The following is a 24,941-nucleotide window of genomic DNA, read 5'->3' as shown; positions in this document are numbered from 1 at the left end:
ACTTGGAGGAGTGCTGCCTCCAAGGCGGCCACGCATATAAATACACAAACTATGTCAATCAACACTGTGCACATGCAGTTTGCATGATTTGTATCAGTTTAAGAGGCAGCCTGAACACTGGATGGTCCTTGGCATATCAAACCATCACTGCTTCTGACTGGCCTCTGAACACAAAGGAACCTTTCCAAGAAAAGGAAATATGAAGTCAATATATAGATAGATGTATGGCAGACAGTTTGGAGAGATCTTAGTGAATTCAGTGACATATCTGGGAATTAGCCAGGGCTGAAAATGAGGGAAGAAGGAAGGAAGAAACATGATCAATGCATTTCAGGCCCCTAGTTTTTCCCAGTCTTTAAAGCACTAGATGCATAAAGATGCTTTCACAAGGATCCAGCTGTGCTGGTCTTGCTTTCTCTGGGAATCATATCAGAAGACCCTCCTCTAGGGCCTCTAGTCAACCAAGCAAAAGAAACAGTCTTGGAATAGAAACAATTCTCTCCACGTGAGCTCTCTTCTATTTCAAAATGTAATTCATAAAAATAGTTAGTGGGGCCAGGAGGTGCTTGCTCTGTCCCACCTTATTTTCCTCTAAGCTTGGACAGCTATAGGAACCAAAACCCACAACGTGAGACTGAACCCAGCATAATGTAAGCCACACTTCTAGAGACCACCCCACAAATGTGTGGAAAATGAAGTCAGGCTTTATTCTGTTACATTTCTCTGAAGACAGGTGAGGGGGCTCCCCGTGCTTTTGTGAAAAACAGGCTATGACTCAAGCATCAGCATCCTGACTCCTGCGGAACGGTTTTGTCGCAAACTCAGGGGAAAGGAGGAGGGGGCCTCTCAGAAAAGAGGGACTCACCAGCTCCCAGTGTCAAGTCATTCTGTACATTTGATTTCACTCTGTAACTACTGTTATGACAAACACAAGTGAGCTGTTGCCACTGGTCTTGCTGAGCAACCTGTGCTCTGGCAGCTTCTGAAATCCAGGCAGGAGGGAAGAGTAGTAGTTCTGGTGAAGTGGGAGAAGGGAAGGGGCCCCACATATCCAGGTTGGCTGTGTAGGATGCAAGGCCCAAAGCCCTTCCTAGGGAGAAAATCATAAACATGTCCTGTGATGCCCCACCTCCCCATGACATTTGTATCAAGGGTAAATGGACATTCAAGGCAGCTCTGAGGAAAGGCAGGCATAGGGCAGTATCCAGGCTGAGGTTGTGTATGCAAGCTCACATGCCCTACAAGTTGCTCTAGTCCAGGTACCAGGATGGGAGGCTACAGGGAGTGAGATAACTGGCTGCACCTGAGCCTCGGGTCCTTTTCCTTCTTGTTGGGATTTGCCAGCATCGTTTCCTTCCGCATTACCATGAGTCCCTGAGTCACAGCCCCTTCGCTAGCAGCTAGTTGTCCTTCCTTCCCACGCACCTCCAACACACACACAGGATCCATTCCCTAGGGACAGCTATGCTAGCCTCTGATGCCCTGTGGCTCAGCCCTTGGATATGAAAACTGGACAGGCCTCAGAACACCTTGGAGCCAGCCCCCTGCCTCAACATCCCACTCTGCTTAAACCCTCCCAGGCACTGCATGGAGATGCCCTCCACACACCTTGGCATCCCTCTTCCTTCAATCTTTCTGGGTGGAACCCAGCCTCTGAGAGCTAAACATGCAGGCAGAACACATTATCACAGATGTCTACTTCTCAGGGGGATTGGTACCCCCATCCTTCCCACCCAGGGCCCCAGGCCTATGATCCCAAGCATAGTACTCCTCCCCACCCTCATCACAGCTCTAACCCAGAGCTCTGAACAAATGTAGGGCAACCAGGAGCCACACTACTACCTGTGTCCCATAAGCCCCAGGGACAGGCTAGGTTGTCCTGGACCTGGTTTGGAATTCCCAGACCCAACTGGTAAAGTGAAAATGGGTCCTGAGAGGGAATTGGTAAAAACAAACTTGCAAGTCAGAGACAAATAATACTAAAAACTGAAGACATTTAAGGCAGTGTTCCTATAGTGGAGAAATGGAATACCAGTGCCACAGGAACTTACAAGCAAATACATGAGGGAAAGCCTGGAATAAATGACATTAAGCATGTTTCTTCCCAGAAAGACTTCTTGGAGGCTTTAACACTAATGTATATAATCTGCATTTCATCCTGCAAAGGGCCTTGAGAACAGTACACAGCCTTTCCCAAACTTGCTTCTCCAAATAACCTATTTTCCAGAGCATCAGTCTAGGAAATAGTGCTTGTAGGCACATATTTGGGAAGCCCCGAGACACAAAGCAGGTCTCATTGCCAGTCCCCAAGAGTGTGTGTGTGTTGGGGGGGAGGGGCTGGTGGCCATAGGAAAAGATTCCCCCACTGATATGAAACCAGTGCCTTCTTCTCATGCCCATCCTCATTCCTAACAAATACGTTCCCTATGACTGTTCCCCAAGGCTTAGCCTGAAACCTGGCTAGGGATACCCCCATGCAAGCCCAGAAACCTGCTCCACAGACTCAGAGTTCAGCACCTAGCATGGGATGTGGGACTGGGAACACACTTGCACTTTCTCACTCAAGCCGCTGACATCACTAGCTCTCACTGATCTGCTGGGGAATGATGGTTGCTTTTGAGGATTGAGTCATCTTCCCCTGCAAACCTGACAGTGATAATCATAAGTTTAAAAGTAAAATGGGCTTCCAGGTGATGAGCCTACAGGTAAGCCAGGTCCTGGCAGCTGTGCATCTCCAAGGCCTTTCCAGTGGCAATACTGGCTTGGGCTGCCGCAGCTCCCCTGCTACCTTCCATGCCTTGCTCCCACTTCCACACCTCCATTTTCCCACCCAGATAATCTAATCATAGAGCTCCCTGCCAGGACCTGGAAGTTCAATTAGCCCAGAATGCCTAAGTGCAAATGTCCAAGTGATGGCCTGGCCATCAATACTTCAGAACACTCAGGGTAAAGACTGGCTCTTGCCCCCAATGAGCCACACTGTGTGTTGAGTATCTGAATGGCTGAGAATTCTTGAGGTCCCAGAGACTGGCACCTGAAGGGCATGAAGGCTGAAATCTAAAGGTGGGAATGTGGTAACTCACAAGTTCTGAGAAGACTACATTTCTACTTCTTTCCTCCGCAAACCTTCTGCCTGCAGTCTGATGATTAAGAACTCATTCAGAGCAGTAATCCTTGGGCTTAAAAATTTGAAACCTGCTCAGATGCACACACCCCTGAGAGGGGTGTCCCTGTAGGTCTTATAACACATCTAGACCTCAGGAAGATTTCATATCTAGACAATTAAGAATCTGAGATAAGATTTTAGTTTAGAGGAAAGGTGAAACTACAAGGATTCTGTACATCTGTAGACTAGGTGAAAGAGAGGATGGGACCAAAGAGGTCTTAGGAGAGCAGAGCAGAAGAGAACATCCAATTCTACCTAGACACTGGACATTCTCCATTACAACCCTTTCCTTTAACTTCATCTCAACATTCCTTTCTGAAGAAAGCACAAGAAAGGACCTACTTAAATCTGTGTGCTGTTGCCTCAGCCTGCTGTGGCCTTTACACTCCTTTTCTGTCAGATGTTAAGACCAATCTGAAATTCCACCTCACCTGTGATACTTTCTCCCTGAGGCCTCTAGCCCTTTGACATGTGGAATTTTATTATTTCTTCTCTTATTTAACTTCCACAAGAAATTATACCTTGAAAGCAATGGCCATGTTTCATTCATCTCTCCCCTAGCAGTGCCTACTAGAGCTCTTGGTACACAGCAAGAGCTTAATCAAAGTTAAGTAAATGTCTGAATGAATGTGAGGGATCCTCTTGTGGAGCAGCTCCAATGAGGAGTCATTATAAAGACAGGATTGTTGTCACTCAGTTGGGCGCAGGCCTGGGACTCCTGCTGAATCCCACTCTTAGTAGTGACTCAGAAGTGACACTCCCATTTCTTCCTGCTAGTAGAACTTCAAGCCCAACAGCAATGGCTCTGCTACATTCCAACAAAAAGAGCCTAGACCTGAATTATGGCCCATAGGTTCAACAAATGCTCCTTGTAGGTTAGACAAAGATGTGACTTGGAGAAGTAAAAAGAAGCTCCAAGTTGCCACGACCTCAAAGAACACCATTTTTCATGGCCATCACCATCAGGGGCAGGAGGAAGGTCTGTCTAGGACTGTGATTTTTCCTGCCCAGGAGTCCAGTGATTCCCATTACACTCTGTGCCTTACACAAAACATATTTTAGTGAATGATCAAGATCTATCCCTGGCAATTATTTGTGCTCTGAGATCTTGAACAAGCAGAGCTAATGGAGAAGCAAGGCATGAGAGCCTGAGGGCAGGAACTTTGCCCACCTTATTCACTTGGCACAGAGCAAACCAAAACACCTAACTAGTTGCCATCCAGTCGATTATGACTCATGGAGACCCCACCTGTGTCAGAGTAGAACTGTGCTCCATAGGGTTTTCAATGGCTGATTTTTCAGAAACAGACCACCAAGACTTTCTTCCAAGGAGCCTGTGCTTAGACTCGAGCCACCAACCTCTCAGTCAGTAGCCAAGCTCTTAACCATTTGCACCATGAAGGGATTCCTTGGCACACAGTAGGCATTCAATCACTGCTTTTAATTAAAGAACCAGTAAATCAATTGATAAATGACTAGCATAGGGAAACCAGAGCCAAAGGTATCCTTATAAAAAGGTATCTCATACTTTTTCTACATTGCATACTCATTTGAACTTTTGTATTTCATACTTTGTACATACATTGCCTATTCAAAAACAGACACTAGTGTGCATAGACAACCCATTTAAGGTAAAAGGAAAAAAAGAAAAATATAATTTGTCTTTCTAGAAGGATAATGAGTTACCTTTGGGTAGCAGGGTTATTTTCATGTTCTCCTTCACTCCTTTATGTATCACGTTCGTGAGTATTATTGAGTATATATTAATTTACAATCATAAAATCAATCAAAGCTGTATATATTCTGCAAAAAGGCACCAAAAACCAACCCAAGGTGATGATGGTCTTGGAAATCCACATAGGATTTCTGAGAGGATCAAATGAGAGAGATTAAAGGGACTGGACCAAGTGAGAAAATGACCATGAAAGTGCTCTGAAATCTATAAAGACATCTCCTCTCCCTTATTCTGCTCACTCTTTGCTCACTAGGGGCCTCATTTTCTAAACTTTCCCAACAAATCTCCCCAAACACTCTTCACTCCTTTCTCCCTCTGAGCCCATTAATGAAGACCTGTGTTGTTCCACTCTCCCTTCTCTGTCTAGCAGCTTCAAGTCCATCATTAGGGAAATGATAAAAATAGGTTCACTTATTGATTTATCTCCTTTACCCAATGCTCCTTCCTCTAAATGGTTGACTTGTTTCCTTAGCAACACAGCTAATTTGAGCAGTGCTGCTCGGCCTGCACACCTGCCATTTGTTCATTTCCTTCCTGAAGAAGAGAAAGCTGGGGCAAGGAAGAAGGCTGACCTCCAGGCTACAGGGATAGCACTGGCTCTGCCATCAACAGAACCCTAAGGGCTGCCCTAGGGGCTCAGCCATCAGGCTGTCCATACCAGCAGAGCCTCCCCTGGACCTATTTATGGCCCATAGGTCCAACAAATGCTCTTTGCAGGTTAGACAAAGATGTGTCTCTCAGGTATAGGTCTTGGAGGGGCTGAGGTCTCAAGCAACAAACTGAGGGGGAACTACCCATCTCCATTACCAAAAGGATGCTGATCTAGAGTCCCTTTGCTCTCAGTTGTCTCCTCCCAGAGACTATTACATCAGGATCCTAAGGACACAGTTTCTGAGGAGCCACCTGGGACAGGCAGGCAGGCAGAGATGCTGCATGTTCTCCCTGACTCAAGGCCTAATGGAGAAGGCACTTCTGCGGGGAGCAGCCTGTGGTCACTCAGGCACTTCCTGAAAACTCCTGGGGGAGTCTAGAATAGGTTGCAGCCTCCTTTTCACTTTTCCACCCCTCACCCCAGGTCCACAACAATCTCCCCACAAGAAACTCTTTATTTTCTAAGAGATAAAACAGTCCCAGAAGGTGATCTGAATGTCCTTAGTGTCCTCTCCACACACCCTCACCTGCACATAAATAGCATTCTAACAAGAGGGATTTTAACTCAAAGGCAATAATAGGGGGGAAAAAAATCCACTGCCATCGAGTCAATTCTGACTCACAGCAACCTTCATTGGGTTTCCGAGGTGGTAAATCTTTATGGCAGTAGATTGCACAGTAGGAAAAGGGCCCTGGCTATTCTGTGATTCTCTCAAAGCCCTGCACCAAAGAGTCATTTTAAATATGAGTAATAGTGGAATACAGCTATCCAAAGCTTTCATGCTGTTTTTTAAATATGAGAGTAGTCAAACTCTTCCTCAAAACCTAGAAGGCCTTGAAGAAAAGGTAGCTTAGCAATGGGAAACCAGAGCCAGGACACACCCTGTACAAGCTGTCCCAACACAGACCATAGTCACAGGGGACATCAAGCTCAGTTGGCATAACATACTACACAAAACATTGTTCCACATCCTACTTTGGTGAGTAGCGACTGGGACCTTAAAAGCTTACAAGCAGCCACCTAGATGCAACGATGGGTCTCTCCTCATCCAGAGCAAAGAAGAATGAAGAAAACTAAAGATTCATGGAAACAATCAGTCCAAGTGACTGGTACACCATGCAACTCTCAGCCTATATGACTGAGACCAGAAAAAGTAGATGGTGCCCAGCTACCACTGTCAACCACTCAGAAGGGGATCTATGCAGGAGGTCCTGGATAGAGTAGGAGAACAATGTGGAACAAACTCAAAATCATTTAAAAAAAAAAAAAAAAAAGGGACAAATGTTGCTGGTCTGATATAGCCTGATGGAGTCACTGAGACTATGGCCCCTAGCTGCCCTTCAGGTCTGGAACTGAACCCACTACTGTAGCTTTCAGCCAAAAAAAGACAGGCACATGAGCTGAATATTTACATTAGGTAGATACACTCATTGGAGAGAACAATCATAGGAGGATAGAAGGGCTATGTATGCACCGAAAGACAGCTCAGGGGGCAGGAGTGCACAGAAGAGAAGGATACAGGGAAGAGGTAACTATGGGTAGGGAGTGGGAGGGGAGCTGTTGCATTGTGATAAATTGCAGTCAGTGTTATGAGACAAAGTGTATGTGAGCTACTGTATGGAAAGCAAATTTGCTCTGTAAACTTTCACCCAAATCACGACTTAAAAAAAAAAAAAAGATACTCCAACATAGCACTAAAAAGTCAGGGGAAGCCACTATCATCCATCCCCACAGAACCAAACCAGAAATATGAAAGGATCAAAGCCTAAAATGACATATGAAAGCACTATGAAAACTGTAAGGTGCTACACAAATGCACAGTCATTTTTAGTACCCTAATAAATCCATCTCTAAGCATCTGCTGTGACTCAAAGCTTTGGAGAAAGCATCTGTTCATGGTCAAAGCCTCCAGGAGGGGACTGGTTGACTGTAGCCACAGCCTGACATTGAAAGAGATCCACACCAATGAGGGATTGAACAGAAAATTATGGTAATGAGCCTCCGGGAATAAAGCAAAGACATTTGGCCCAGACCTCCTGGGAATATGGAAAGCACATCCAAACACTAGTCCCCATGGAGGATTTATGAAGCTGATGGCTCTGATGCAATCTCTCCCAGTGATTAGAAGGGACATTAATCATACCCAAGGCCGAGGCTGAGAACAAGAGGGTGAACCATCACAGAAGTCTGGCTCCAGCTCCTAGAGACCCTGATGGAAAATCAGTGAGATCATGCTGTTGAGATCATATCCCCTTCTCCTAAGCCCACTGAGAAAGATGTATCTGTCCTGGAGAAATGAGTACTACTGAAGAAATGAGACCTTGTGCTTAAAACACAAATACAGCATTAGTTACCACCATCAATTCAACAGAGCCTGTCTGCATCCCTCATGTTCATTCTCACCCTTCCCATGAGCTTCTCACAGGAATGTCTGCCTGCCAGTCATAGATGCCATGAGTGTAATTCTTCAACCCTTCACAGACTGAAAAGAAAATTAAAACCAACACTGTTACAACAGGCCTAAAGCCAGCTCTCCTTCCTGGAAGGATTGTCTCACCTTGTTTCTAGATTGTGATATGAAGTGAAAGTCAGTATGAGGTAAAAAGATGCAGACCCAAGAGGGGTTTCTCATGGTTTCTCAGTAAGCTTTTCCCACCCCTTATTCACTCAAATGAGAGGTCCCAGGTTCAGAGTTAAGCCAAAGTCCACAGGTGTCATCCCAGAGGTTGATGTTCTCCTTAATGGGCCCCTTCAGGGCTCCTCTGTACTCACCTCACCTCACAGGACAAGTCTTCCCAAAGGAGACAAACCCAGAAAAGGAAATACACATAGGGAACCACATTCTGAAGGATTGCCAATGAATGTTCCAATTGTGTGAAAACAAATGTTAATGTTCTGAATTTATCAATCTATGGACCAACCTCATATCTCCATTTCCATCTCCTTTCTCAACAATACTTTCAGGTTTTCAATCACTTCCTCAGGATGATCAACAGAGTGTGAATGACACATCATCCCCAAAGGGCAGGAAGGCTAAGCCCTTTTTCTCTCCATGTGAACAGTTACCAGTGCACAACTCTGGCTACATATGTAGAAATTCATACTGTAATCCCTCTTCTCACCCCTATGGCAGGAGAAATGCACTGTTTTTAAGCAGAAAAAATGAAATAGGAGGCTTAACATACTTCATGTTGCCCCATTTCATTATCTCATTGCTCTCCTTATTGAAATTTTTCTCACCACCTAATCTCATTTAAAAAAATAATAAAAGAAGATCATATTGAAAATCCAAACCCCTTTTCTTTTTTTAAAACAAAACAAAACAAAAATGCATCATGTGACTTCCAGCCTTAACATCAGTTTTTTAACTTTGGTTTCCATGGTGGTGGGATGCAACCTGCCATCACCATGACAACAGCTGCCTCTGTTCAGATTCACCATCTGACAGGCAGCCCTGAACATACACACACACACAGACCTCTCCTTCTCTTCCTCTCTCTCCCTGGCTGTCAAGAAGATGGAAATGCCATTACACCTACTCCTTAAAACTTAAAATCTAATGAATGAAAGACAAAGAAAGCAATATTGAGAACATAACAAAGAGGCAGAGAACCCCTAAAAAGACTTTCTGTTCACTGGTACAGTCCCACTGCTCTCTTATGGGGGTCAATGGACTCAGTTACTCAAAAGATACCTACCATTACCTTTTCAATGTTGGCTATGAAGCCACATTCAGCTTTTCCTTGCTTTTACACCAAAGAACTCCTGGACCCTGCCCTCTATACAAAATGACTAAAGAATTCACATTAGTGCTACTTTGGTTAACTAATACTGAAGCTGGTCTGACACTCTGAACCCCAGATTCCAAAAAGATTGGGAGTAACAGTTCTGAGAAATTAAGACAGCACTGCCCACCCCGCTCATGTAATGTTTTCAATTACATTCAACTGGATAAGTCTTAACAAATGCACTCATTACTTGTTTGATTGGATCCTGAACTCAAAACGCTGTCATTCAACATACAGTTTTGGTGATCAGGAGACAAATGATTGAACACTACAGAAAAGGAAAGAAAGAAAAGGGGAATATCAAAAGCTTCTGGAAGAAAGCAAAGCAGTGGTCGGAAAATTATCTGTTTCAGAAACCAGAATGATTTGTGTTTTGATGCCACTGACGTATTTGAGCCCATCAAGAGTTCTGACAGCTACCTGCATTTTAGGAAAGAAGACAGTCGCTGCAATCAGCAACCACACTCAAGACTATATCCTATTTCATATCAACACTCACTTCATAAGGTGTCAGTCAGTCCTATGAATGAATAAAGGAGATGAAAAGCCGTTTGTGAAAAAGTCAATGGATCATCTCTAGGAGAATTCTTGTTTTCCTTTAAAAGCCTGCAGCTGTACCCTAGTGTTCAGAAACATATACTGTGCTTGAAAACCACATGAGAAAATGCTGAAGGAACATATTAGCTTGGAAAAGGGAAGACTTAAGAGAGACATCATGACTGTTTTCAAACATTTGAAGGGCTAGCTTGTGATTAGGGGCTTAGATGTTTTCTAAGTTATTTCAGAGGGTAAAACTAATACCAAAGGGTGGGATACCTACCCAAAGGCAGACATAGGGACAATATAGAGAAGAACTTCCACTGTCCCACAAGTGAATGAATTATTTTTTCTTTTTTTAAGTAGTAAGCTCAGTGATGTACTAATAAATGTTTAACAACCAGCTACTTGAGGGGAAAAGCCCTTTTTTTATCAAATTTGGTGATTTCTGGGGTATCAATAGGCTGTTTTTTAACAGCCATGTTCAAACTACCAACTTGACATCACTGGACATGGAGTTGGATGCTCAAAGGCTGGGACCAGCCAGTTCCAGCACACCACTTACACTAAGCTCCCTATCTCTGGGTGACTATCAGAGACATAATGAGTAGATTCCTGTATTTGATGGGAGTTGAGCTCGACCAACCCCTCAACTGAACAAGAGGTTAACTACAAAGGCTGACTGAAGTTCAATGAGTCTTCAGCTACTTGCTTAAGAGCTTCCTGGTTCAGCAAGACTCACTCTGATCCCTTAGCCTCAAATTGTCCCCTTAAATGGACCTGAGCTCAGGAAATCTGAAGTATCACCCTTATCACAGAAGGCTGGGATCTGTGCAACTGTATGTACCAGAAGCAGCCATAGGTGAATGGCTGTGGCAGTGCAGTAAAACATAAGAATGAACTGCCCCATTCTCTCAGGGTGAGTTCCAGGAAACCCAGGAGCTCCTGTTATTTCACTGTAACCTGCAAGAGAACTGAGAGGAATCAGACAAAACTCCTGGTAAAGCACAACCAAAGGAAACAACAACATTAAAAATCTGGTAAAAGGCTCACCTCCCACTCTAGAAGATTCCTGGATCTTAGCCTTGGTTACACAGTATAAGTACTTGGGAAACTTCTAAAAATTAAGGACACCTGGTCCCATCTCCAGAAGTTCTAGTTGACTTTGCCTAGGGTGCAGTTTGGGTGTCAGCATTTTTAGAAGTTCCACAACTGATTCTAATGTGCAAAGAAAAGAACACTGTGTTAGATGCTGGAGGTCAAGCAAACTAACAGTCTCCTCAACTCAGGTGACATAACTACTAAGGAAACTAGAATCTCAGGGGCACATGGTGAGAACTGAAAAGTGTCAGTTATTGTTGTTTGGTGCCACTGTAGCCCCATGTGACAGAGTAAAACTGCCCCCATAGGGTTCTTTATGGGAGTAGATCACCAGGTCTTTCTCCCATGGAGGCACTCGGTGGGCTCAAAGCACCAGACTTTTAGTTAGTAGCTAAGTGCTTAACTGTTTGTGCCACCAGGGCTCCTTGAAAGGTACCATAGTGTGCTGTTTCAACATGCTCCTTTTATAGATGTGGATAGTGAGGCCTGAGAAAAGACTTGTCCAGAGCCAGGGCTATAAACCATCTCTGGACTCTGTCTCATTCCCTGAAAAACTGAGGTACCTACTATCAGAACAATCAAACAAAGCTCCCTGGCTTCTTAGCTTGAATGGAAGTTTCTAAAGAAAGGAATCTGCATTTGCCCTTACTTCCTCCATCCCAGCACTAGTCAATTATTCTCAAAGAACCTATCTCTTTCAGCAGGATCTGGATAGTTTATCTTTCTTAGGACCACTGAAGAGCTCAGCAAACATTCTGAAGCAAGTGCTTGCCTGAGCATTCATTCTCCACCTGCTGAGTCTTGGTCTTAGTTTTACACTGGGTAAAAGTCTGTTGCCCAATGAGTACTGTATTATCATTTCATAAGTTCCCCAGCAACTCACAAGGGACTCTCTCCAGAGACATTTTTGGGAAGGGGGCTTTACCATTGTTCTGAAATCACTGTTTTCTATTCTCACTGGATCAGTGCAAGCTGGCTTCACCCGTATGTATCATCCTTCTCTTAGTTATTCCTAAGGAGCTCTGGTGGTGTAGTGGTAAGGCATTTGGCTGTTAACCCCAGTGTTGGAAGTTCAAACCCACCAGCTACTCCACAGGAGGAACATGAGGCAATTGAGGCAGTCTACTTCCATAAAGATTTACAGCCTTGGAAACCCAATGAGGTTGCTATGAGTTGAAATGGACTCAATGGCAGTAGGTTTGGCATTTTTTTTTCTGTTGTTGTTATTGTTGTTTAAGTCATTCCTGCTTTTTCTTAACTTTTCTTAATTAACTCCTTTGTTATTAATCATGATTCTTTTATCTAGTGTCCTGCGCCCTAACCCAACAGAAACACTAGAAGCACATATCTGTTAACTAATAAAGGGACAAGGAAGACACAGGGAGCTAGAAGGAAGATGACTGAGCAGAGAAAGAATATGGAGGAAGAGAAAAAGGACACGTTACAAAAGAAAACCTAGACTTACAGTCAAAAGCCGTGGGTTCTTTTAGTTTTGTGTTCTTCACTGTACATAACTTATATTTCAATAAAATGTATTTTTAAAAAAGCCCTGGGTTCTAGTCCCTGCCCTGTCATTTAGAAAAAGACATATAGCAAGTCACTTAACCTCTGGCTCTCTGTTTTCTTATAGATAAGGGGGTTTGATAAAAGGTTCTTTTGGGCCCCTATACCTTTAATAGCCTATCATTCTATGGTGCTAGTAGGTAGCATGATGGGAAGTGGGGGAAAAAGAAAGAACATCATCTACTACAAGTAAGAGAAGCCATTTTTGATAAAGCTACTACTAATGAGGACATCCAACAATAACAAATTCAAAATGGAAATCCTGGCACATGATGGAACACTTGAAAGCATCTAAAATCAATGGAAATATCTGTACATTTCAAAAATATTAAATAGGAGGTCCATGACAAGCTGGATTGCCTAGGCACTTCCCTAAGAGATAACTGATGAAAGGTTAGAATTCTCATATTGGTGGTCTGTGTGGAAACATAAGGCTGCTCTTCCATAAACCAACTCTAAGCTTTTCTATAGGGAGCCCTGGTGGCATAGTGCCTACGGCACTTGACTGCTAACCACAAGACTGGAGGTTCAAACCCACTAGCCACTCCTCGGAAGGAAGGTTGGGCAATCTACTTCCATAGTGATACCACCTCAGAAACCCAAAGAGGGGTTGCTATGAGTCAGGTCCAATTCAACGGCACATAACAACAAACAACAAACTTTTCCATGCTCTCTATTGGGATATGAGAGTCTTTTCTCCAGCTACTCCCCTTCCCTGTTTCTTTAAAAATCTGCAAAGGCAGAAACATTCAAAAAGGTAAAAGTTAAAGAAAAAGTCTAAAGCTGCCTTCTCCACACTGCAATTCATCCCAGAAAGAGAGAAGTGAGGGCAAGCTTCTTCAAGGTTGGGGAAAAAATGGATTTTACATGCTAATATTGAAAGCAGAACTGTCATTTCCAAATCAAAATGGCGAGGGAAGTATGGAAGTGGAGCTCTTAGTGAAAGGAGGAGAAAACAGCAAAGAGCCCATGCTTGCATACCAAAGACATAGAACAAGGTATCTGAGGTTCACTTCATGATGACCATGATGATGCATAAGCGATGTCTGCTCTTCTCCCATCTACTGATCCTTCACTCCCTCCTGGGTTGAGCCTCATACCCATGGGTGCTACAGATACAGGCAAGCGTGCCCACTTTCATCTTAAACAGATGCTCTGTTAGAGAAGAGTACCTGCTAGTCTGAGGCAACAGTAAGAGACAAGTCAATAGTAAGAGACAAGTCAATGGAGTCCATCAGACCACATCGACCTGTGCCCTTGGGCCAATCATCTGTAAAATGAGAATAGCAATATCCACTTAATACAGAGTTGGATTAAATGCTGTTTGTCTCTAAAGCACACTGTGACATCCTGTCACAAAACAATTATTCATTAAAGCTCAGTTCCCTCCATCCACTCCAGGGATGCATCCTGAGGAAGAAAAGGCTTTCCAGGCCTGGATCACAGTTCCTATAAAACACTGGTAAAATTCTATGATTAAAGAATTGACAAAAAGTAAACAAAGATAAGAGGAAAAAGAGAGACAATAAACGTAATGATGGTGCAGTGATTGTTCTAAGCCAGCCTCTTTCAAGTGCAAGTGTGGAAGGCTGTTGGACAGCTTTCATTCCCAAGACTCTATTCCTCTGCTTTGCTCTTTTGAGCTCATCAACTGCTGTTTACAACAGAAATGAGCATAGTCGTCCTGTGCCTGACCATTCAGGGGTGGCCATTTGTCACTCTCTAATCATCACCAGGGAAGGAAGATACCCAGAGATGTAGCATTCTTATCTATATAACTACTGGGAGGGGTTAGGTGGTGATCTCAAAAATTAATACATATATACATAAATCCCTATCAGAAGGAAGCAAGTGCCTTGTCAAAATACCCCCTCCTCATGTTACCACATCCACCTACCCATCCCACCTCCAGACAAGCCCACACCCTTCAACTGCTCCTCAAATCCACAGACCAGGAAAACACATGCATCCTTGTGCATCCATATGGCTCAGTTATTTCACAAATACAAATTTCCATGCAATTAAAAGCCACAGTTACCAGAAAGAAGAGGCAGTTCCTTTATTTTTCAGTCCTACTCCCTAATTTTTTTCAAGTCTTCTGCCTGGTTTCCTGAAGGCAAGTGACACATCCTCATTCTCCATTCACATCCACACAAGCATCCAGTTTCCACAGGTAAAATGTTCTCAAGTATCCCAGGGTCAGATAACTTTCCACCAAGTTTATTACGCCAATTTCCAAGGTCTCCAAGCCATGAAGCACCAACAACCACCCCCCAACTCCAACATTCCTCTATCCCTTTCAGGCGCTTCCCCCCCCAGTTGATGGAGTCTAATTCTGATTCTCTTCTCTGATAGAACAAAGGTCCACCACAACCAAGCCCCCTGTCATCAAGTCAATTCCAACTTAGAGTGACTCCACCGGACAGAGTAAAATGTCACACAGGGTTTTTCCAAGGCTGTAAATCTTTACAGAAGCAGACTGTCACATCTTTCTCCCATGGAACAGCTGGTGGGTTGAACAACCCACCTTTTGGTTAGCAGCTGAATGCTTTAACCACTGTGCCACCAGAGCTCCTTAGAACAGAGACAGAGATCCTCAATACTTCAGAAACCTGAAAGGCCAGGGAGTAGTTAGCTAGGAGGTTGGAACCCCTGGGAAGAAAATCTGCCCAAAGGCCAAGTCAGGACTCTAGAAAAAAATCCTTCCACACGCCATCAACTGCGCCAAGCTAAAATTTTTGGCAACCACTTCTGTACAAGCAAAAACAAAAATCTAGTGAGTTTGTTTTAGGTTGTGGACGGTTTTAAATATCTTATCTGCCTTTATCCAAGTTACTAAACACTTTCTGTGAAAATTCTGCATCATTATTACTCCTGCAGATATATCTTTTCTGGGTTATAAATCAGAATGTGTCTTTAGGAACAATATAGGTGTCCAACTGGCCTTAGTAACATACTAAGAAAGACAGATTTTGATGTATTTATGTTTAAAATACAACATTTTTAATTTTTAAAATCAAAATTTATTTTTAAAAAATGTAATTCTGAGAGAAAAAAAAAATTGTGGAATGATTACCTACCTGCAGAGGTTAAGAGAATGGGCTCTTCATTCTGGTCTCTACCACTCACTAGCTATGTGATCTCGGAAGACTTAGTTAACCTCTCCACACCTTAATCTCAACAGTGAGACACAGAAAACAAAGGTGCCTATCTCCACACAACTGTCATAAGGAGTAAATGCAATAAGCCATGGAAAACACTTAACACAGTAATTTGTCTCATAGTAAATACTCAATAAATGTCAGGCATCTATTAACTCTGTCAACATTAACACTAATACAAAGGGCTTGCATAGACACTAGCTGCAGCTAGCCTCACAACAGTCTTGTACAGTAAGCAAAACCAAAACACCAAACTCACTGCCATCGAGTTGATTCAGACTCATAGTGACCCTTCCTTGGGTTTCCAAGGCAGTATCACTACTGAAGCAGATTGCCCAGTCTTCCTTCCAAGGAGTGGCCAGTGGGTTTGAACTGTAAGCCTTCTGGTTAGCAGTCAAATGCCTTAGGCACTACTCCACTAGAGCTCCCAAGTTAAGCAAAGCAAGAGTGATATCACCTCACACCCGAAAACTCTTGAGGCTCAGGAAGGTCACAAGATCAACACACAGTCACATAAACATTATCTGGCAGTGCTCAGGTTAGAAACCTGGTAAGAGTCAGGAGAAAGATGGTATTCCTAGAAGGATAATTTTGGCTGCAGAACTTTAGTGTTGATTCATCTACAATTAACCAGATATGAACAATTAAGATTCATTCACTGCTTACTATGTGCCAGGTACTGTTCTAATAATTGTATATGTTTTATCTCATCTGATATTCACAACAATTCTTGGAGATACACCCTATAGGTAAAATTAAGGATCCCTGGTGACACAATGGGAGTCCTGGTGGTGCTGTGGTTAAACACTTGGCTGATACCCAAAAGGTCAGTAGTTCAAACCCACCAGCTGCTCCATGGAGAAAGATGTAGCAGTCTGCTCCTATGAAGATGACAACCTTGGAAACCCTTTGAGGCAGTCCTGCTCTGTCCTATAGGATGGCTATAAGTCAGAATCAACTCTCCAGCAATGGGTTTGGTTTTTTGGGGAATGGCACAATGGTTAAGCACTTGGCTGCTAAACAAAAGGTTGGAAGTTTGAACCCACTCAGTAGCACCGTGAGAGAAAGACCTGCTCTGCCTAGAAAACCCTGTGGGGTTGATCTACTCTGTCACATGGGGTTACTATAGGTCCATGTCAACTCAACAGCACCTAACAACAACAACATAGGTAAAATTACTATTTTCATGCTTGAGGAATCTGAGGCACTGAAAGGTTAAACAATTTGCCCCAAGTCATGTCAATAGCTAGAAAGTGGCAGAGATGATACGAGATTTGAATCTAGAACCCATTATTTTAACTATGACAACCTATAGCCACCAAGTAGACACTAGTAACCCTTTCCACTCTAAGGCAAAGCTTTCATCAGGTTGGTATTGAACTAAATAACATTTAACTCTTAAGATTCTAGAGTATGGCTTGTCTTGTAAAGAAAGAAAATATTACCTAAGTGAATTTCTGGATACCAAGAGTGGACTTCGGAGAAATCAAGATGCTACATCTTAGCCTAAAATAAACATAAAATAGTCATAATGCATGTACTGATTTCAGCAAAACATGTGACGAGGATATCTTGCACAATACACTTACAGTACTGAGAAATCAGCTGGCTAATGCAGAATTCAGAGGATCTGAAAAGATCCGAATGGTTGATGAGCACTCACTAATGCATTGATGATAAGCAGAACGGAGATCCCCAATTTCAACGACATTTTATCAGTCACTTCAGTGAAAGCATAAAGTATGTATTTATCAAATCTTCAGATGATGGAGAGCTCAGAGTGGACAGATCATTCACTAAACAAGAGAGTCCAGAGACAATGCGTAAGGGAAATAACTTAAACTTTGGAGTTGGATCACCTGGATTAAAATTTACTCTCTACCACTCACTGGTAATGACCTTGGGTAAGTGACTTCATCTTCTTTAGCTTCAGTTTCCCAATGTTTAAAATGTGGAAAACAATAATTTATCACATTGTTGTTCTGTTCAAACATAGAGAGCCTGTATTTGGTGGGTACTCAATCAAAGTCCCCTTTCTCCACTTGAAAAGGATCTCTACAGGATGGACTATTGGGCCAAAAGGAAGGAGATAAAAGTACCTGAAATAGAAAAAGTCCTCAATTTAGATTTAGTAATTGAGTGAGTACAGAGTGAGAGAAAACTAACTCTGTCATCAACTCATACTTAAGAAATTCAGGAATTTTAACTGACTACAACCTCAACCTCAATTTAAGTCAGAAATAGAATGCTACTTCTTTAATTAAAAAAAATAATAACCTAATAAAATTACTTTAATTTAAACAAATATGTTAAATGCCAATGATGATAAACACTGTACTATGTTTTGCCATGTTTTGGCAATTCAAAAATTAATAGATAACGGCCCCTGCCTTTGCAGGGATTTTAAACCAGGACTAACGCTATGTGGTAAGAGGTGTTGTAACAAGGTGCCATTTGGGAGCCCAGAGGAGGGAAATGGTTTTACTCTGCAAGGTAAATCAAGGACAGTTTCACAGAAGAAATGACCTTTGAATATAATCTTAAAGCCAGGAGGGCATGGGACAAAGGGAAGGCATTTCAGGCAGAAGGAGAGACAAGTGCAAAGACATGGCGTGGAAGAGATATGTGCCCTCAGGATTAGCAGGCTCATTTGAACAGCTGGAGAGAAGGTGTTTATAGTGGTTGAGGTAGGTTGGGGAGATCATGAGGCAGGTGGGGAGCCAGGCACAGCAAGCATAAAAAATCCTTGCCCAGATACAAAGCTGGTAAATGACAGAATCCAAATAGGAACTTAGGCTTTCTGACTCATTATCTATCCTCTCTACCTGTGCTGTCCTGTACCTGTGGCTATTTAAATTAAATTAAAAATTTAATTATCAGATATACTAGATTATCAAGTACTCAAGAGCCTCATTTAGCCAGTGACTGTCGTATTAGACAGCACAAATAAAAAACCCATCATCACAGAAAGTTTTTCTAACAGCCATTGGGTCTTTAAGTGTATAAGTAGTATATTTGTTCTATGTTGCTTTAGAGAACAGAAACAGGAAAAAGTAAGTGGAAACTAAACTCCCTATAACTTACGTTTTTTGTAACAGAAAAGCATCTTGTCACTGGAAGTGCTCAAGCTTGACCATCTGCAAGGGTGATACAGAAAGAGGTCTTGTATTGAGTTAATGGTCTTGGGTTAGAATGTTTGTTTTCTCTCTGTCATAGTAGCCTTGCTGATGCACAAGCCCAAATACACATCTATGTAGCTCCTGCACATGGAGTTCTAGATAAGATATTTTGTTTGGAATCACTATTTCTGACAGCCCAGCAACCCAACACTCCAGAGTGTGAGAATTGTCTAACATTATTAGTAGAGATTTTTTTTTTTTTTTTTTTTAAAGAAGACAGGGTGAATGCAGTCCCCTACTACCACAAATTATGCAGTCAAGGTCCCCGTATTTGGGGAAATTGCAGGTGTCACCACATCTAGAGTGTAATGGGTAAGCCTCATCCTGGGAAAACCATATTTGTGATCACAGTATCTCCTCTGTCAGGTTAAGTATGACATAGTAAGGATTTCTAAATTGTGATCCATATACTTTAGAGTTGAATGCAAAATTGCACATGCATTTTTCAGAAATAAAACGTCAATAAAATTTGTGGCCCCCATATATAAATTAAATAAACAAATAAAGACTGTACTAGAAGAACCTAACTGTACCAGTACTCAAAAAGAGTTAACTGTATGTCATGTAGATGATCATTCATATCACTCCCAAAGTTCCACAGAGTTTAGAACTGACCCTTAAGCATCTAAAGATGTCACCTGCAACTGGGTAGTTTTGGAGTTAAACATCCTGATCAAGAGGAAGGAAGATGGGAGTATCAAAGAGCATGGGAACAAGCTCAAGGCACAAAAGTTGGATATTCAGAGTCAAATTGGAGAAGGCATCATCTGACGAACCTCTTGCTGAGATGCCTATTGAAAGCCCTCTTGGAAATCTTGGTGGTTCATTTTCAATGTTAGCCTACAGAAACAAGCACACCCAGTTAGATGTAACACCAGCTTGCCAGCTGGGGAACTTGCCCAGTTAATCCAACGTCTGCTGAGCTATCAATCCATTTAAAAAAAAAAAAAAAGACTTTGTTCTAACCACCACCTTATGATATGACAATTGCACCAGATTCATCTCCACGTCCTACAGTATTTCTAGACCTAAAAGGACTGATTTCTAGAACAATGCAGCAGTCCCTATTATCTGATGTAACTAGAAAAGACTGCATTGGTTACTGAGTATTTGAAAAAAAAAACTGATTAAAAAGCTACTCTATGTAATCAATATGGATTTTAATTTGTGAAAGTTCAGAATGCAATAAAGTGCACACACTATTCAAACTATGTTCAACATAATGTAATAAATGCTTCATTGGCAATGTTCAGAAAGCACTACAGCTCTCTGTGGTGCCTAGGGGCCATCGTTATAAACCTCAGTTGCCATTATACTGTAGCTGGGTGCAATTAATAAAGAGTTCTGTATAACAAAATATCAAGTAACAGCAAATACTTCATACTTTTTTCATGATGGGGAAGCTGGTGATTCTGAAACATGTCAAAGTTTGAGAATCTGTGGTGTAGATGAAACAGGGAAAATACATGACTTCAACACAAAGGGACTAAATGAGGAATTAAGCCTTGATGCTGAGGGAAATCACCTGCTGAAAGGAAAAGTAGCTGACAGAACAGTAGCAAAATCGTTCCCAACAGCACACAGCTGGAAATTGCCAGGACATCAGTGAGTGACTGTTGAAAATCCATTTCATGCTTTTTTGACTCTTACCAGCCCCATGAGACAATGGTATGGAAATTGAGAAAGTGGCACCGAAAGTTCAAAAAACTTCAAACCTACAGCTAAGCTGGAGGCTGGGAAAGACCTGTGAGGGCTAACTGTCCTTCAGCATTGATTTTCAAAGCCTCTTCTTTGGGTTCAAAAGGAGCCTGAGTGGTGCAGTGCTTAAAGCTCTCAGTTGCTCTAAGTCAATGGTTCAAACCCACCAGCCACTCAACAGACAAAAGGTGTGGCAGTGTGCTTCTGTAAAGATTTATAGTCTTGGAAACTCTATGGAGCAGTTCTACTCTATCCTACAGGGTCACTATGAACTGGAATCTACTCAACTGCAGTGAGTGTAGTCTGGTTTTTACAAGCATCTTGCATCTCAGCAAAAGAAATGATACCAGAGTCTAATCATAAACAAGCCTCAGTTCATGATTTGAGCATGGCATTTGTTCTTTCCCTCTTTAACTTGCTACACACCATTCAACTACCTCCTTTTCATTGTTCCCCTAAAGTGAAGGAGCAAAAGGAGGAGGAAAGTATATGCAGGAAATAAAGAAACCCTCTACTTTAACAGAAGTCCCAAAGTGGTGCAAATGGTTAATGAGCTTAGCTACTACTAACCAAAAGGTTGGAGGTTCAAGTCCACCCACAGGCACCTGGGAAGAAAGGCCTGGTGATCTACTTCCAAAAATCAGCCACTGAGAACCCTATTGAGCACAGTTCTAATCCAACACACATCGGGTCACCACATGTCAGCATCAAGTCAATGGCAACTGGTTTTTCTGCTTTGGTGACATGAGTCTTTGGAAAGCTGAGGCATGCATCTGAAACAGGTTTTCCAAATTCTGCAGCAATGGGGAAGCCAAATGTAGAAAAATGCAGCCTCGAAATTATGCAGAGATGCAACAGTGATTCTCCATTATCTGTTATCTCAAGTCAACCACCTGTAGCAAAAAAGGTCTTGCTCTGAAGTTCCTCACATGGCTGGTCCACAGATGCCTGTGGCTGGAACCTTGTTGGAAGATACATCCCCAACCCCTGCCCATCTGTTTCTGTGATAAATTTTAATAAAGGGTCTACTTCAGGCTTTAAAAAAAAAAAAAAAAAAAAAAAAAATCTGCATGAGGGCTAAGAGTGGAACTATTTAGTCCTACAAATTTGGAGCTCAAAATATAATATGAAAAGAAGCTCCTAACAATTGCCCAGGAGTCCCTGGGTGATGCAAATGGTTAATGTGCTCCGCCACCAACTGGAAAGTTGGTGCTTCAAGTCCATCAAAAGATGCTTAGCAGAAAGGCCTGGCAAGCTACTCCCAAAAGGCCACAGCCATTGAAAATCCTACAGAGCACAGTTCTAGCTGATACACATGGGGTCACCATGATGTGGAGTCAACTTGATGGCAACTGGTTAAGAAGTGACCACTGCTCTGCCAGGGGCCAGGGAGCTGTCTTGGATAACAGACACTTCTCAGCGTCATTCAGTGCTGTTCACCTTAATCTGGTCCATGTCCCCTTCTTGAAAACAAACTTTCTAACTGCCCCTTGCTTTCCAGAGAAAAGGGAATTGGGGCTCATCAGGGTTTAGAGTCAAAGATTGGCCAAAGATACAGGGAAATGGAAAATTAAATAAACAGATGTGGGGTACAGAGTGAGCACAAAGAAATACCCTGTAGATACCTCCCTTAAACAGGCTCAACACATAAGAGACCACGAGGTTGGAGGAGCCTAAAAACTTTGCGCTGTACTTTCTGTCCTTAAATGATGCTGGAAACACGGCTGGCAAACCCACGCATGAGTCCTCTTTGTGTAGGTTAGAATGCTTGGGAAGAGAAACGTTCATATGAGTCCCTGACATTTTTATCCCTCTTTGAAAGGGACTGCTTTAGAAGTCACATGGTGGTGGTGGTGGTGGTGATGGGAGCTGCTATGCACTAATTCCAGTGCCTCCACACAAATGATGAGCTTACTGCCTGTCTGCATCCCCCCTCCCCAATTCCTATGTGAATTCACATTGACGTATGAGAAGAAATGGTTACAGAAGCCTGCTTCTCAGCTCAACGGCTCAGTATTTTATCTCCATGAGGACCCAGGATGACAAGAGGATTCAGTATGACAAGTCCTTGGGGACATAAATATCTACCAGCTAACCGTAGCCTTTGACAAGAGGTGGGGGCCAGCTGCATAATTATGGGGTACCCAAATATAATTTGGCATATTCATCAGTCAGTACAAAATGCCAAGACAAAGCATGTCAAAGAGACGGTTTCTTCCCCATCTACCTTTTCTTTGTTTCACAGTCCTACTGCAGGAAACAGAAGATACAAAGAAAAAGTTGATATCTGAAACTGGCCCTCTGAGGGAGACCTTGCTCATATGAATGAGGACGACCAACAACTTTCCTTTCCTGAAAATCCTAGAGAAAATCCCACACATATAATGAATTATTCACAAAGGCCAAACGCAAAAATGAGAGAGGGAGAAATAGAGAAAGATGAAGAGGGACAGAGGACTGGGCAGAAAGGAAAGGGGGGAAAGGCCTGGTCTCTCTCTCTCTCTCTCTTTGAATAAAAGGGCATTAATTACAGTTGGTCAGTGACACACAAAGTAAGACCAGTGGAGCTGTCTCTGCCAGGCTCACTGGGCTGCAGCTTTCCAGGCAGCCATGCGAGTGACATAAGGGAGGCTGCTGCTCTGCTCAACACACACATGGACACAAAGAGTTTGCAAGAGTTCTTTCTCAGAGCTTAGCAAATCTCCACTCAAGTTTCATTGTAACAAAGACTATGAAGGTTGAAAGATATCAGATGTCCTATAAGCAGGGACGGGGTGGTGGTGGCAGAGTTTTGAAAAAGAAAACAAAAACCTACACTTCATACAGCAATAGCTAAAAAGAGATAAGCAATTCAGATGAAGCTAATAATTCTAGAATCTGGATCTTTCAGAAGAAGAAAAAAGAAGGCCTGTTCTCGTTGTTTTCCTCCCCCTCCTTTAATTCATAGTGTGCATGCCACCTATTGCAGGAAAAGCAAGCGGAGGGAAGTGGGGAAATAATGACATGCAAACCAACAGACAAAACTATCACATCCAAGATATTTTTATCTCTATCCTCAAGTCATTTTATTGCTGTCAAACTCCTTCACTCCAACTCGCTTTCCAGGCTGTACCCCAATTACAACTAGTTTCCATCAAAAATCACAGCCTGGTGTTACCCACACCTCTTTCCAAGGGCAGAGCCCACAGACAATTCAGAGATTGTCCTGGCAGCATCAGAAAAAAGAAGCCCTTTACCCTGCAGCCTCAGTGTGAGTTACAGTTACTATTTCTACTGTCTGCATCAGGGCCCAGGTACACGAAAAGATGTGAGACATTTCTGTATCATCTGATCATAGGATATAATTAATATCTTATCATTGTTAGCAGGCACTCTCTGACCTAATCAAGGCCTCTGACTCATGATTCATTTAGTTACATTAAACCTCAAATTCTTGCCTGGGATATAGTTTACTATCCTTCAAGGTGCTGCAAACTTACAGGCAACCAAAGTAGAAGAGCATATGTCAAAATGAGAATTTGAGAACATTAGGAACTAGAGCTTTCGGTAATCCTGACCAAAGTTCTCCAAAATAAGTTGAGTTTACAACAAAGGAAAATTCACCATAATGAAGCACATAACCTCTGACCCATAGTCAGAGTGCTTGAGGGCTACAGTGAAATCCCTTGTAATAAATCACAGATGAATACCCACAGATTCATCATGATGAACTTCATTATCTCAGTGGCTGCAGATACATTTGATCTTCCAACTTTAAACCATGTGCATGTCCACATAAAGCAAGTGTCCCCCTGCTGAGATGACGCTTACCAAATGGGGAGGAGAAAATATGATACTGCCCATCTGTAGCACAGAGTTTCCACATCAGACATACCATTTCTTCCTTTTACTCCCCAGACCTAGAGAAGTTCAAACAAGTATCTGGTACTGCACAAACCATGAGAGAGAACTTGCATGTTCCCAGGGTAACCAGCCCTGGACATGGAAGAGTTGGAGCTAGTAAGCATGTGGCATAGTGAACTTGGGATGGCATTCAGAGCAGCCAATTGCCTAAGCAGAGAACTCTTTTTGCCTCTGGTTAGCAGTCAAGTGCCTTAGGCACTATGCCACCAGAGCTCCAATTTATTATATAAGCAAGAAAGAAAAGGAGGAATCATATAAAATGTACTATTGCATTTTAGCAGTTTCAAAAAGGTTATGGTATCCACTGCTGAAGAGAGTGACATAAGAAAACAAAATTATCTCTCTATACAGATGTCACTCCAAAGAGAAATGGAAACACATTCAGAGGGGGCTACTGACTAGCCACCGTTTTCCATGCCCAATTTGACGCTCATAGGCATTTCCTCCCTAAGAATAAA

General features: G+C 42.6%; 1 protein-coding gene and 1 non-coding gene across 2 annotated transcripts in view; both read right to left on the bottom strand.

The window, feature by feature from the left end:
• Positions 1–24,941, bottom strand: part of CACNA1E (calcium voltage-gated channel subunit alpha1 E) — a 548,688-nt gene that overhangs the window by 519,894 nt on the left and 3,853 nt on the right. The gene's annotated exons all lie outside the window — the stretch shown is intronic.
• On the bottom strand, positions 19,093–19,257 carry LOC122149726. Its single transcript, XR_006163296.1, has one exon. It is a non-coding gene; the product is annotated as a U1 spliceosomal RNA (small nuclear RNA).

The sequence above is a fragment of the Orycteropus afer genome, unplaced genomic scaffold, assembly GCF_000298275.1.
Source record: "Orycteropus afer afer isolate SDZICR_OR568_19922 unplaced genomic scaffold, OryAfe1.0 scaffold00043, whole genome shotgun sequence".
Taxonomy (NCBI): Eukaryota; Metazoa; Chordata; class Mammalia; order Tubulidentata; family Orycteropodidae; genus Orycteropus; species Orycteropus afer.
The sequence above is the reverse complement of the archived record's forward strand: the minus strand, read 5'-3'. Positions and strand labels throughout refer to the sequence as shown.